This window comes from Anastrepha ludens, chromosome X (genome assembly GCF_028408465.1).
Source record: "Anastrepha ludens isolate Willacy chromosome X, idAnaLude1.1, whole genome shotgun sequence".
Taxonomy (NCBI): Eukaryota; Metazoa; Arthropoda; class Insecta; order Diptera; family Tephritidae; genus Anastrepha; species Anastrepha ludens.
The window spans coordinates 46,993,911-47,005,100 of record NC_071503.1 but is presented as its reverse complement, the minus strand read 5'-3'; positions in this window follow the sequence as shown (position 1 = coordinate 47,005,100).

Here is an 11,190-nt window from a genome sequence, read left to right as displayed (position 1 = left end):
TACCGCCGCCGAAGAAGAAATTGGATTCCGGCGAGCCCGACAAAACAATTGGTACGACGAGGAATGTCATGCTGCCGCCGAAAGAAAAGATGCTACCTATAGACCAACGCTACGATCGGGAGCAACGCGAGCCATGTGAGAGCTAAGAACGGAAGAGAGACGTACTATTCGAAAGAAGAAACGGAAGGCCGAAATACGTGAGTGTGAGCAGCTTGAGATGCTGGCCAATAGGAACAACGCCCGAAAATTCTACCAGAAAGTTCGGCGGCTTACAGAAGGTTTTAAGACCGGGGCGTTTTCCTGTAAGAATAAAGACGGCGATCTGGTGACTGACGTACAGAGCAATCTTAAATTATGGAGGGAACACCTCTCGAACCTGTTAAACAGTGACAGCTGCGCATGTCATAGAGAATGTCAAGACCCCGATCGTTGACGACGGAATTATCGTTCCGTTACCCGACCATGACGAGGTGAGAATAGCAATATCACGGCTAAAGAACAACAAAGCCGCGGGCGCCGACGGACTGCCAGCTGAGCTATTCAAACATGGCGGCGAGGAGCTGGTAAGGTGCATGCATCAGCTCCTATGCAAAATATGGTCGGATGAAAGCATGCCTGGTGATTGGAATTTAAGTGTGCTCTGCCCAATCCATAAAAAGGGCGTTCCTGCAATTTGTGCCAATTGCCGCGGGATTAGTCTTCTAAATATCGCCTATAGGTTCTAGCGAGCGTATTGTGTGAAAGGCTGAAGCCCACCGTCAACCAACTGATTGTACCTTATCAGTGTGGCTTCAGACCTGGAAAGTCTACCATCGACCAAATATTCACAAAACGCCAAATCTTGGAAAAGACCCATGAAAGGAGAATCGACACACACCATCTTTTCGTCGACTTCAAAGCTGCATTCGACAGTACGGAAAGGAGTTACCTGTATGCCGTTATGTCTGAATTTGGTATCCCCGCAAAACTAATACGGCTATGTAAGATGACGTTGCTCAACACCAGCAGCGCCGTCAGAATTGGGAAGGACCTCTCTGAGCCGTTTGATACCAAACGAGGTTTCAGACAGGGTGACTCGCTGTCGTGTGACTTCTTTAACCTGATGTTGGAGAGCATCGTACGAGCCACAGAACTTAATCGCTCAGACACAATATTTTATAAGAGCGTACAATTATTGGCGTATGCCGATGATGTTGATATCATCGGTCTTAACAACCGCGCTGTTAGTTCTGCCTTCTCCAAACTGGATAAAAAGGCAAAGCGAATGGGTTTGGTGGTGAACGAGGACAAAACGAAGTACCTCCTGTCTTCAAACAAACAGTCGTATCGGCACCCACGTCACTGTTGACAGTTATAATTTCAAGGTTGTAAAAGACTTCGTTTATTTAGGAACCAGCATTAACACCGATAACAATGTCAGCCTTGCAATCCAACGTCGAATCTCGCTTGCCAACAAGTGCTACTTTAGACTAAGTAGGCAATTGAGCAGGAAAGTCCTCTCTCGACGAACAAAACTAACACTCTACAAGACTCTCATCATGCCCGTCCTAACGTATGGCGCAGAAGTTTGGACGATGACAACATCCGATGAAGCGACGCTTGGAGTGTTCGAGAGAAAGATTCTGCGTAAGATTTTTGGACCTTTGCACGTTGGCAACGGCGAATATCGCAGGCGATGGAACGATGAGCTGTATGAGCTTTACGACGACATAGACAGCGCAGCGAATAAAGATCCAGAGGCTTCGTTGGCTGGGTCATGTCGTCCGAATGGATACAAACGCTCCGGCTTTGAAAGTATTCGATGCGGTACCAGCCGGTGGTAGCAGAGGAAGAGGAAGGCCTCCTCTGCGTTGGAAAGATCAGGTGGAGAAGAACTTAGCTTCACTTGGTGTGTCCAATTGGCGCCGGTTAGCACGAGAGGGAAACGACTGGCGCGCTTTGTTAAGCTCGGCCAAAATCGCGTAAGCGGTTATCGCGCCAATAAAGAAGAAGGAGAATAGTGCCAAAAATTCTGAATTATAAATAACTTTTTAGGTCTTTACTACGAAGTATGTAGTACATTTCGAAATGAGAATTTTAGTGTTCAAGAGGAAAAGTATGTAATACATTTTAGAAATAGAAACTGCGTAGTGACTGAAATATTTTAGTTTGATGATTTGAAGCTTTCAGTGTAAGTTTATAGCTTTACGGCTGCATACATTTGTATGTCTTTGTGCACTTTTTATCAATTAGAGAACCCCATACCTAGATGAATATATTAATTTAATATCTATTTACTATCAGAGATAAAAAAAATAATGCTTTTTTTATAAGTTACTTCTTGCTGTTTTTTGCATATTCCTGTATGCTTCTGCGCGCAGCAGCAGCTGCGGCTGCCGTGTGTTTAGAAGACATATAGTATATAAATACATATATGGGTGGAATCCGCTGCCAGTAGACATGATAAAAATTCACGATTCACCTAATATTTTCATAAGATATATTCCAGTATTGACTATTTTCGAATGGTCATCAGTGAGTTCGTCAATCTTAGATATAGAAGTTGGTTTTATGAATAAAAATATGAGCTCGAACTTATGAATAAATTAGTTTTTGTCGTGCTGTACAATATTTGAAACTGTCCAGCGCTGCATACATACATATATGCATATGCATATGTAGATAGATGATAGTTGTTTATCCTTTGTCAGGCAGGAACTCGATTATTCGGGTATTTACTCCCTAATTATTGCATGTAGATAAGATAAGGTGATGCCTCGTTAGGAAGGTCATGGTTGCTTCAGTACATAGATATCTGTGTAACACTATTCGAATTAAAGATACAAGTGAACTTTTACTTAGTTGTCCCATATAGTATGCATTTAGGTTTCTTTAAGTTTATATTTTTTTTTATTTTAAATTTCAAAGTTGTATACTATCTAGAGAATTCATATTTTATTCCCTGTAATAATATGCAAATTGAATAAAATTTCGTTTGGCAAAGGAACATAGAAATGCACATTCTAATGCCCTGCAAAATGCAAAACCCAAAAACTGTTACATATTTACACAATACATCGGTTTGTGTGTGTGTGTGTGTTTGGTTGTATCTACATAATGTTGCCTTTGATATTTTTGCTTACACACTTTTTCACACATCCGCGTTATCAGTTACAATTTTTCATTGTTTAATAAACCAAAGCCAAAAACCAACAATGCCAATATTTCATTTATCTATAATTAACATTATTCAACAGTGTTTTTAAGTTATTTTAATACAAATTATAATTTTTCTGAGTTTATTTTGTAATTGATTTCGAAATGTACTGCTTGGCAACACTGTGGGGTGAGAGAGCAATCAGCAAACAGGGTTTTACGGTATTTTTCAAATATCCTGAAATCAAATCTACGATACTACCAAGAATGATAGAATGAAGATTGCGCCCATCAGAGAGTACGTGACGTCACGTTTGCTGAGTTGTGCAGTATTGCCAACCATTTGCTCTTCGCAATAAATTTAGTGCTTTTTTATACCGAAAATTCGAAAATTTTGAAGTTTCGTGTTTGTTTCTTTTTTTTAATTTAAAGCTACCGAAACTTTAGGTTAAAAAAAAAACTGTATTATTATACAAAAGAAGGTTAAAAAAGGTCACTCTGAGAAGGTTTTAGTTCTAATGAAAATTAGTTGGATTTTATAAAATTTGAAATTTTAAAATTGTGAATTTAATTTTTTGCTCATTTTAAGGTTATGGAAGAATATTAAATGTCCCTCTCTCCACTCTTCTAAACTTTTTACACATTTTAAAAGGCGTTTGAATTTACTGAATGCGGATTAAAACCATAGAATTGTAATCGTTTCTTCCGGCCATCAATCCTTAGTGTGACATAGGGCATCAAGAGGTGTATTCATTATAAAAATAAGCAACAAAATACCAGAAAATACTAAAGAAACCACTGACATTTTTACAAAAAGAGTACCTTATCTAGTTAATAATATTACATAACCTTAAATATAGCAAATAAGTCGTTCCCTTAACAAAAGAGTCTCGCTTGACAAAAATTACTTATAAATTAAATTGTACATAAGCATAAAAAAAACGCACATTCTAAAGACAATTTGTCACGCATACAAAGTTCTTTAAATGATTCAATAAAAATTTGTTGTGTTATTTTCTTTGAATGGGAATTTTAGTGCGTTTTGATATCCAGAGGTAGGTAATGCTGCAGTAGCGCGAGAGAGATTTGACTGCCGAAAGCAGAAGAACACCAACAACACCTGCAATCGCCGGCAATGCCCCCAGATGTTAAAAAAAGTAGAGCTATATAAAACTGAGTGAATTATTTAAATAATTATTAAAAAATTTATATTTTACAAAATTATAAACATTACTTTTAATTAGAACAGGCTAGAAAAATGTCATGAAGAAAGAACTAAAACTCCGAGTCTAAATAACAAAACAAAAAAGCTAAATCAAGTTACGAAAATGGTAATCTGGCCATACTGGAGCTAAAATCACGTAACTCGTTGTCAAATTCGCTGAGAGCAAAGTAACGGGACCACGATAGGCGCCATCTCATTATTCTTTCCATTATAATTTAACACTATAAGAATTGAAGATGCAATTGAACTTTTGCACAAACATAACTGGTGGTTTGCGTGGTTAACATCCAATTGGTATCTTTTTGTGGCGCTCACATCGGCAGCATCTTTGATAATTTGAGTTTTTTTTATAATTTGGGCTTAGTACACAAAATGTAGGGGTGTAATGCAGATCGCCTCCGCGACGGAACCGACTTTCTGCATTAATCCGGGGGTTAAAGATGGGAGTCGACCTTTTATAGGTAGCGGATCACAGATGGAACCGTCTGCGACTGCTAGAGTAGTGGCGCTGGATGGGGAAGCCAGCACCATCAAAGGACTTTCCCCTAGTTTTCCGGGGACAGGTATCGCTTTTTACCGGGTTCTTTGACATGACGGAGGAGAGGCTTTTGGCCTCGGAGAGCGAGAACACCGTGTTGGAGAAGATTTTGGAGGATGATTATTCTTCTGATAAATCTTCACCACTCTAAGGGGGCGTCCGCCAACCTACTTATCCACCTTGAGCAAGGTAGAGCTGATATAGTCCTGATCCAGGAGCCGTGGCTCAGCAGCAATGGCATTTATGGGCTCAGGACGAAAAGCTACAAACTGGAGGCGTATGGCGGGACACTTTTATTACCGCAGCTAGAGAACACGTGCTTGACCTCACTCTGGCTTCTTCTTCACTGATAAACCGAATCTCTGATTGGAGGGTGCTAAGTGCTCACTTTTTCTCGGACCTTAGGTATATGCAGTTCTCTATCACTGAAACTCGTCCAATAAGATCCCCTTTCAGGAACCTGAGGAGGACGGACTGGGATGCATATTACAGAAATCTGCTGAGCCCACTCCTTAAAGCACCGGGAGAAAATCTAGATCTATCGGAAGAAGCGATCGACGAACTAGTGGATACATTCACCTCAGCAACAATGCCCTGGAAACCTCTTGTCTAATAAAAACTTTTCCCAAGAAGGTAAAACCGCCTTGGGGGACAACGGAGCCCTCTGAGCTTAGGGTCTCATGTAGGCGCCTTTATAACAGGGCTAGGTCTCCCTCGGGATGGCTGGGAATATATAAGTCCGAAATTAGGAAGGCCAAGAAGGACTCTTGGAGAAGTTTCTGCGAGAGCGTAGAGGGCTGCCATGAGTCCTCCAGGTTTAGGCGAGTACTCACGAAGAATTTCGCCCCCTTGGGGTACTTAAGAGATGAATTGAGACTTGGGGCGATGAGCGGCGAGGAGTCACTGAAGTTACTTCTCGACGCCCATTTTCCGACAAGCCCAGCACCTAGCAGCACCGGCCTGGCATTTCCACTTGCATTCGGGACCGGGGCTACTTGCTGGATAAGCGTCCCCTGGTTTGGGCCATTGACTCCTTTAGACCTTTCAAGTCGCCTTTTCCTGACGGCATCATTCCTTCCCAACTGCAGAAATCTGTGGAGGTATCATGCCGTTAGTTGAGCCCTATCTATGCGAGCTGCGTAGCCAGGGGCTATATACCAAGATCATGGATGAGAGACTGAGTGACGTGCACATAAGAGGCGAAATTCCTCGAGGTCGGTTGTCGCATACCCAACATGCTTATTGCAAGGGTAGATCGGTGGAATCTGCCCTACATGGAGGAGTCTCTTTTTCAGAAGAAGTTTGCGGTGGGCTTTAACAACGTCCTTCCGGAGGCAATTACCAAGTCTCTAGGTAAACTGGGGGTCAGAACCGACCTTATAATAATTATCTACAAAATGCTTAGCGACAGAACTGTCGCGGCAGAGTGGGATGGCATCTCCATCCACCGGAAGGTGAGTAGAGGCACTCCGCAAGGTGGTGTTCTCTCACCATTCCTCTGGGTTGTTGTTGTAAATGACTTGCTGGAGGAGCTGGTGAAAGGGGGCTGCAGGTTATTTGCCTACGCGGATGACGTAGCACTAATTGTTAGAGGAAAATTTTTGGATACTCTCTACAATTTCATGCAGGGATATCTGAACGTAGTTGTTAGATAGGCAACGGATTGCGGTCTGTCGGTGAATCCTCTTAAGATGGAGCTCGTCTTATTTACGAGGAAATATAAAATACCCAGAGCTCAACTACTCTCACTAGGGGGCGCTCCTCTGATGCTTTCTGAAAAGGTGAGGTACATAAGTATTATCCAGACAGCAAGCTTACATGGAAGCCCAATATTGAGGAAAGAGTGAGGAAGGCAACAATCGCCTTGTATGGGTGCAAGGGTGCAATTGGCAAAAGATGGGGCCTTTCGCCGAGAGTTATTTTTTGGCTATGTAATACTATTTTAAAACCTATCTTGTTATATGGAGGCATAGTCTGGTGGAACTCACTAGAGAGGACGACATTGGTGAAGAAGCTGAAGAGAGTTCAGAGGTCGTCACTCACTGAAATCAGCAAGCAATGCATGTTGTGAGACTTGGAATTACCTCAAGTCCTTTTTGCGCTGGATGTATGGAGGTTGAGGTGGAATCATCTCAGCACCAATCATCTTGACTCTTCTTTGCTACGCCTGCTGATATTGCTGGCGCTGACATTAAAAATGTGATGAATTTCATTAGCAGCACAAAGCGGTTAACGCAAAGGCAGCACAGTCCTCGTTCGTAATCCATACACTCCAAACCCACCCTCGTAACCTATACAAAATGTAATTTAGTCTTGAATTTATATCAATAAAGTAAACACGTGACTGCTGTAAAAAGAAGTTTTTTCTTGACTGCATTCTATTGAAATAGAATCGCCAGCACGATCTACCACGGCAACCGTAACAAGCAATTTGAAACGCAACCAAGATATGTCCTACAAACAAGAAATTGCCGAAGAGAAGAACGATTTCCTCAACGAAATGATCACGCCAGATACAACCCAGCGATACAAGTATACCGCAATAATTTTATTTCACACCTCAATCGTGTAGGCAAACCTATGGAAATATACAACTCTAGACAGCTTATACGCCCTACTCGACAGCAGCAAGGATGGCACCAGAATCAGTTTTGCAACCAACAACAAGGACACAAAAATTCTTTCAAAAGGGATAGAAACTTATCATCGCAGAAATTCAATCAACACAAGCAGCAGAGTAGCGACCGTATTAATGAAACTGAAGCAGAATTGAAGAGCAGTACGAAAGCGGAACTATTTTTGTTAACGTGTGAATGGGTTGCCATGTATCCAGAGACGTTGCGGGAAGACCGGAACGCCCGTCACAATCTCAATTGTATCAGTGTCATTGTATCCACAAATAATCAGTGCCTATTAATCCAATAAAACCAGAAACTGTGCAAGGAAATTCATTATTGAAATCTAAGAAATAATCGCTTCGTTTAGTCTTCATTTACTATTTCTTGAGATTTATGAACTTCAAAAATTTTGTATGACATTCGGTGAGCAAGAACTGAAAAGTTGTAAAAGCAAAAATAAATCTATTCCACCACAGTTTGAAGTACCGAAAAAAATGTTGAAGGTAGAAGCTGAGCAAAATATTAATTCCACAGTAAATAGTACCGAATATGAATAGGAAATAAATGAGGAAAAATTACTAAATTAGTGAAAATTTAACTTTTACCACTACTATCCAGGTAGGTAGGTAGGTAAATGAAAGTAGCACTAAAGCGCCGTTTTGATACCATTATGAGACCTTCAACAGGCAGATATCTACAGCCAGCCAGAGCTGTTGATATAAGGGAGGAGATTGATTGGATTTACGTTGGCGCACTGCCCCAGGCTGTCAGAGAAAGGAGCGCCCAGTGACCTTAGTCGTCTAGCTGCCCGGACATTTACAGAGAAAATGCTCTACAGTCTCCTTCTCTGAAAGGTCCCCACAGCTTCTGCGATGGGGGTTAAATGGTAACCCTAGCTTTTCCGCATGTGTGGGGGCAGCATTGGGGCGGGTTTCACATGCTCCGGTGATGCCAATTCATGTAGTCCTTTGCACCCTCCCCAGTTTAGTGTTATTATAGCCCTTCCGAAGAGCTTCCCACCAAACTAGGCATCTATATAGTCCGTAAGCCAAGCGCTAATTTTTGTCAATTATTTCTTCCGAGTCGATAACTCGTAAAATGCTTCAGAGAGTCGTATAATGAAGCGTTGTAAACGTCAGCTGCAGCTCCGAGAGTGGGTTTAGCAGTGGTAGCCGCCCACGCACGTAATAAAAAAAAATATTTTTAATCATTTATTCCCGATTAAAAAATGATCAAATTAAAGTTATACTAATGCTATGAAGAAATAAAATTGTCAGGATGGTATTCGGACTTAAGAATGCACCCTTAATATTGTATTTCAACGATTCCTGGATGACATTCTCCGCGAGTATATGGAAAAATTGCCATACGTCTACATAGATGATGTGTTAATATATTCTTCATCACCCGAAGAACCGTTGTAACATCAATATGAAAGTCTCTATGGAAAAATCTATATTTCCCAGGAGACGAGTACAGACTTGGCGGCCGCCGTATTCGGCTACGGGGCGTGACTACCGTTCGGAATTCAGAGAGAACACAGGTGCGCATCTCGGGGAAACACCAAAATGAAAAAAAAATATTTTTCTAATAACGGTCGCTCCTCGGCAAGCAATGGCAAATCTCCGATTGTATTTCTGCCATGAAAAATCTCCTCATAAAAATATCTGCCGTTCGGAGCCGGCTTGAAACGGTCCTTCCATTTGTAGAAAAACTTCAAGACGCACACCACAAATATGAGGAGGAGCTCTGCCAAACACCAAAAAAGGGTGAACGCGCCAATTATATGTATACGTATAGTTTGTTAAGACTAAGGGTCAGTAAACTAGCCCTGTCTAGTGTACCGTACCTCACGGTTCGATAAGGAGACTTCATCTAATATCCTCCAATTTGAAATGCTATTTGATATAAGTGCGTTAGTAAGAGTGAGATCCAAGACCTCCCTTCTTATTACATTTATAAAAGTTGGCTCATCGCCTCTATTTGCTACCATTGTATTATTAGTAGTAGACAACAAATATTTAAATACGACCAATGATTGTTCAGATGACCCAGTAGAAAGTTCACTAATGGAAAAGTTTATAAAAGATCAAACAACTTTTCAACTCTTTTTGCAACCCAATTATACCAATTCACTATGAAAATAAAGACAGTTTGACCACAATCCCCATTATAATACACATTTTCATGTATGAATTAAAATTCTACCATATTTTAATGTTAATAATAATTTATAACATAAATTTTCATTTCAAAAATCATTCTAACATTAAAATATGGTAGCAAAACATGAAACTTTACGAACTGACTGGCAACAAATACTGAGAGAATGAGATACAAAACTAAAATATGAATGCGCCTTGGCACCAAGTTACCGGACATAACAAGGCGAGACAGAATTCGCCAGAACATACGAGTTGCCAAATCTAGAAATAACGACAGATATTAAGTACATCGGGATGGTTCCATGTGTAGAAGTCCCCGCAAGTGGGGAAAGTTACTGATCGCCATTCATTTGAGAGTGGCCAAAACGATTCTTCTACACATGGTTCAAGCAGCTTCCGGGGTTAGCCCAGGTATCCTCTGGGTATCTTCCGAACACCCGTCTGGTCGTGAGCCAACGTGAGAAAGCGAATCATCCCAGGATAACTGGTTGTGCGCTGGGTTTGCGACCCGCCACGTAAAAATCCCCCGAATGAAATGATCAAAAAGCCCGTTTTTTAACATCTCGCTCATTTGCGCCCACGCCCCGACGGAAGAGAAGGACGATGCGACCAAAGATTCCATCTACAGTTCAATGAGCGCCTGGAACGTTCCTATGAGTGCTATTCCCACCACGACACAAAAATCGTGCTTGGCGACTTCAACGCCAAGGTGGGCAAGGAGGGAATTTTTGGTCCCACAGTCGGAAAATTTTGCCTGTACAACGAAACATCCGGTAACGTACAGAGGCTGATTAACTTCGTCGGGGCCCGAAACATGGTAGTCTGCAGCACCAGATTCAAGCATAAGAAAATACACCAAGCAACCTGATCGAAAAACGCGAAACCACATCGATCATGTTGTGATAGATAGAAGACACGCTTCTAGTGTTTTAGACGCACATACGATCCGAGGACCCAACATCGACTAAGATCATTACCTTGTTGCACCCAAACTACGCACTACGCAAAAAACGTACATCTGCCTACGCAACGAATGTTCATCATCGAAAAGCTGCAATCACAACAGACAGCCAGAAGATTCGCCGCTTGACTCTAACTTCTGCTCTCAGAGAGTATTACTCAACAAACCGACATGCACGAGCAATGGAGCAACATTTCCCGTTCTCAACATACTGCCGCCGAACAAAAAATCGGACTCCGGCGAGCCCGAAAAAACAGTTGGTATGACGAGAAATGTCATGCTTCCGCAGAAAGAAAAGATGCTACCTATAGGCCAACGCTACGATCGGGCGCAACGCGAGCCATGTGAGAGATAAGAACGGAAGAGAGACGTACTATTCGAAAGAAGAAACGAAAGGCCGAAATACGTGAGTGTGAGCAGCTTGAGATGCTGGCCAATAGGAACAACGCCCGAAAATTCTACCAGAAAGTTCGGTGGCTTACAGAAGGTTTTAAGACCGGGGCGTTTTCCTGTAAGAACAAAGACGGCGAGCTGGTGGCTGACGTCCA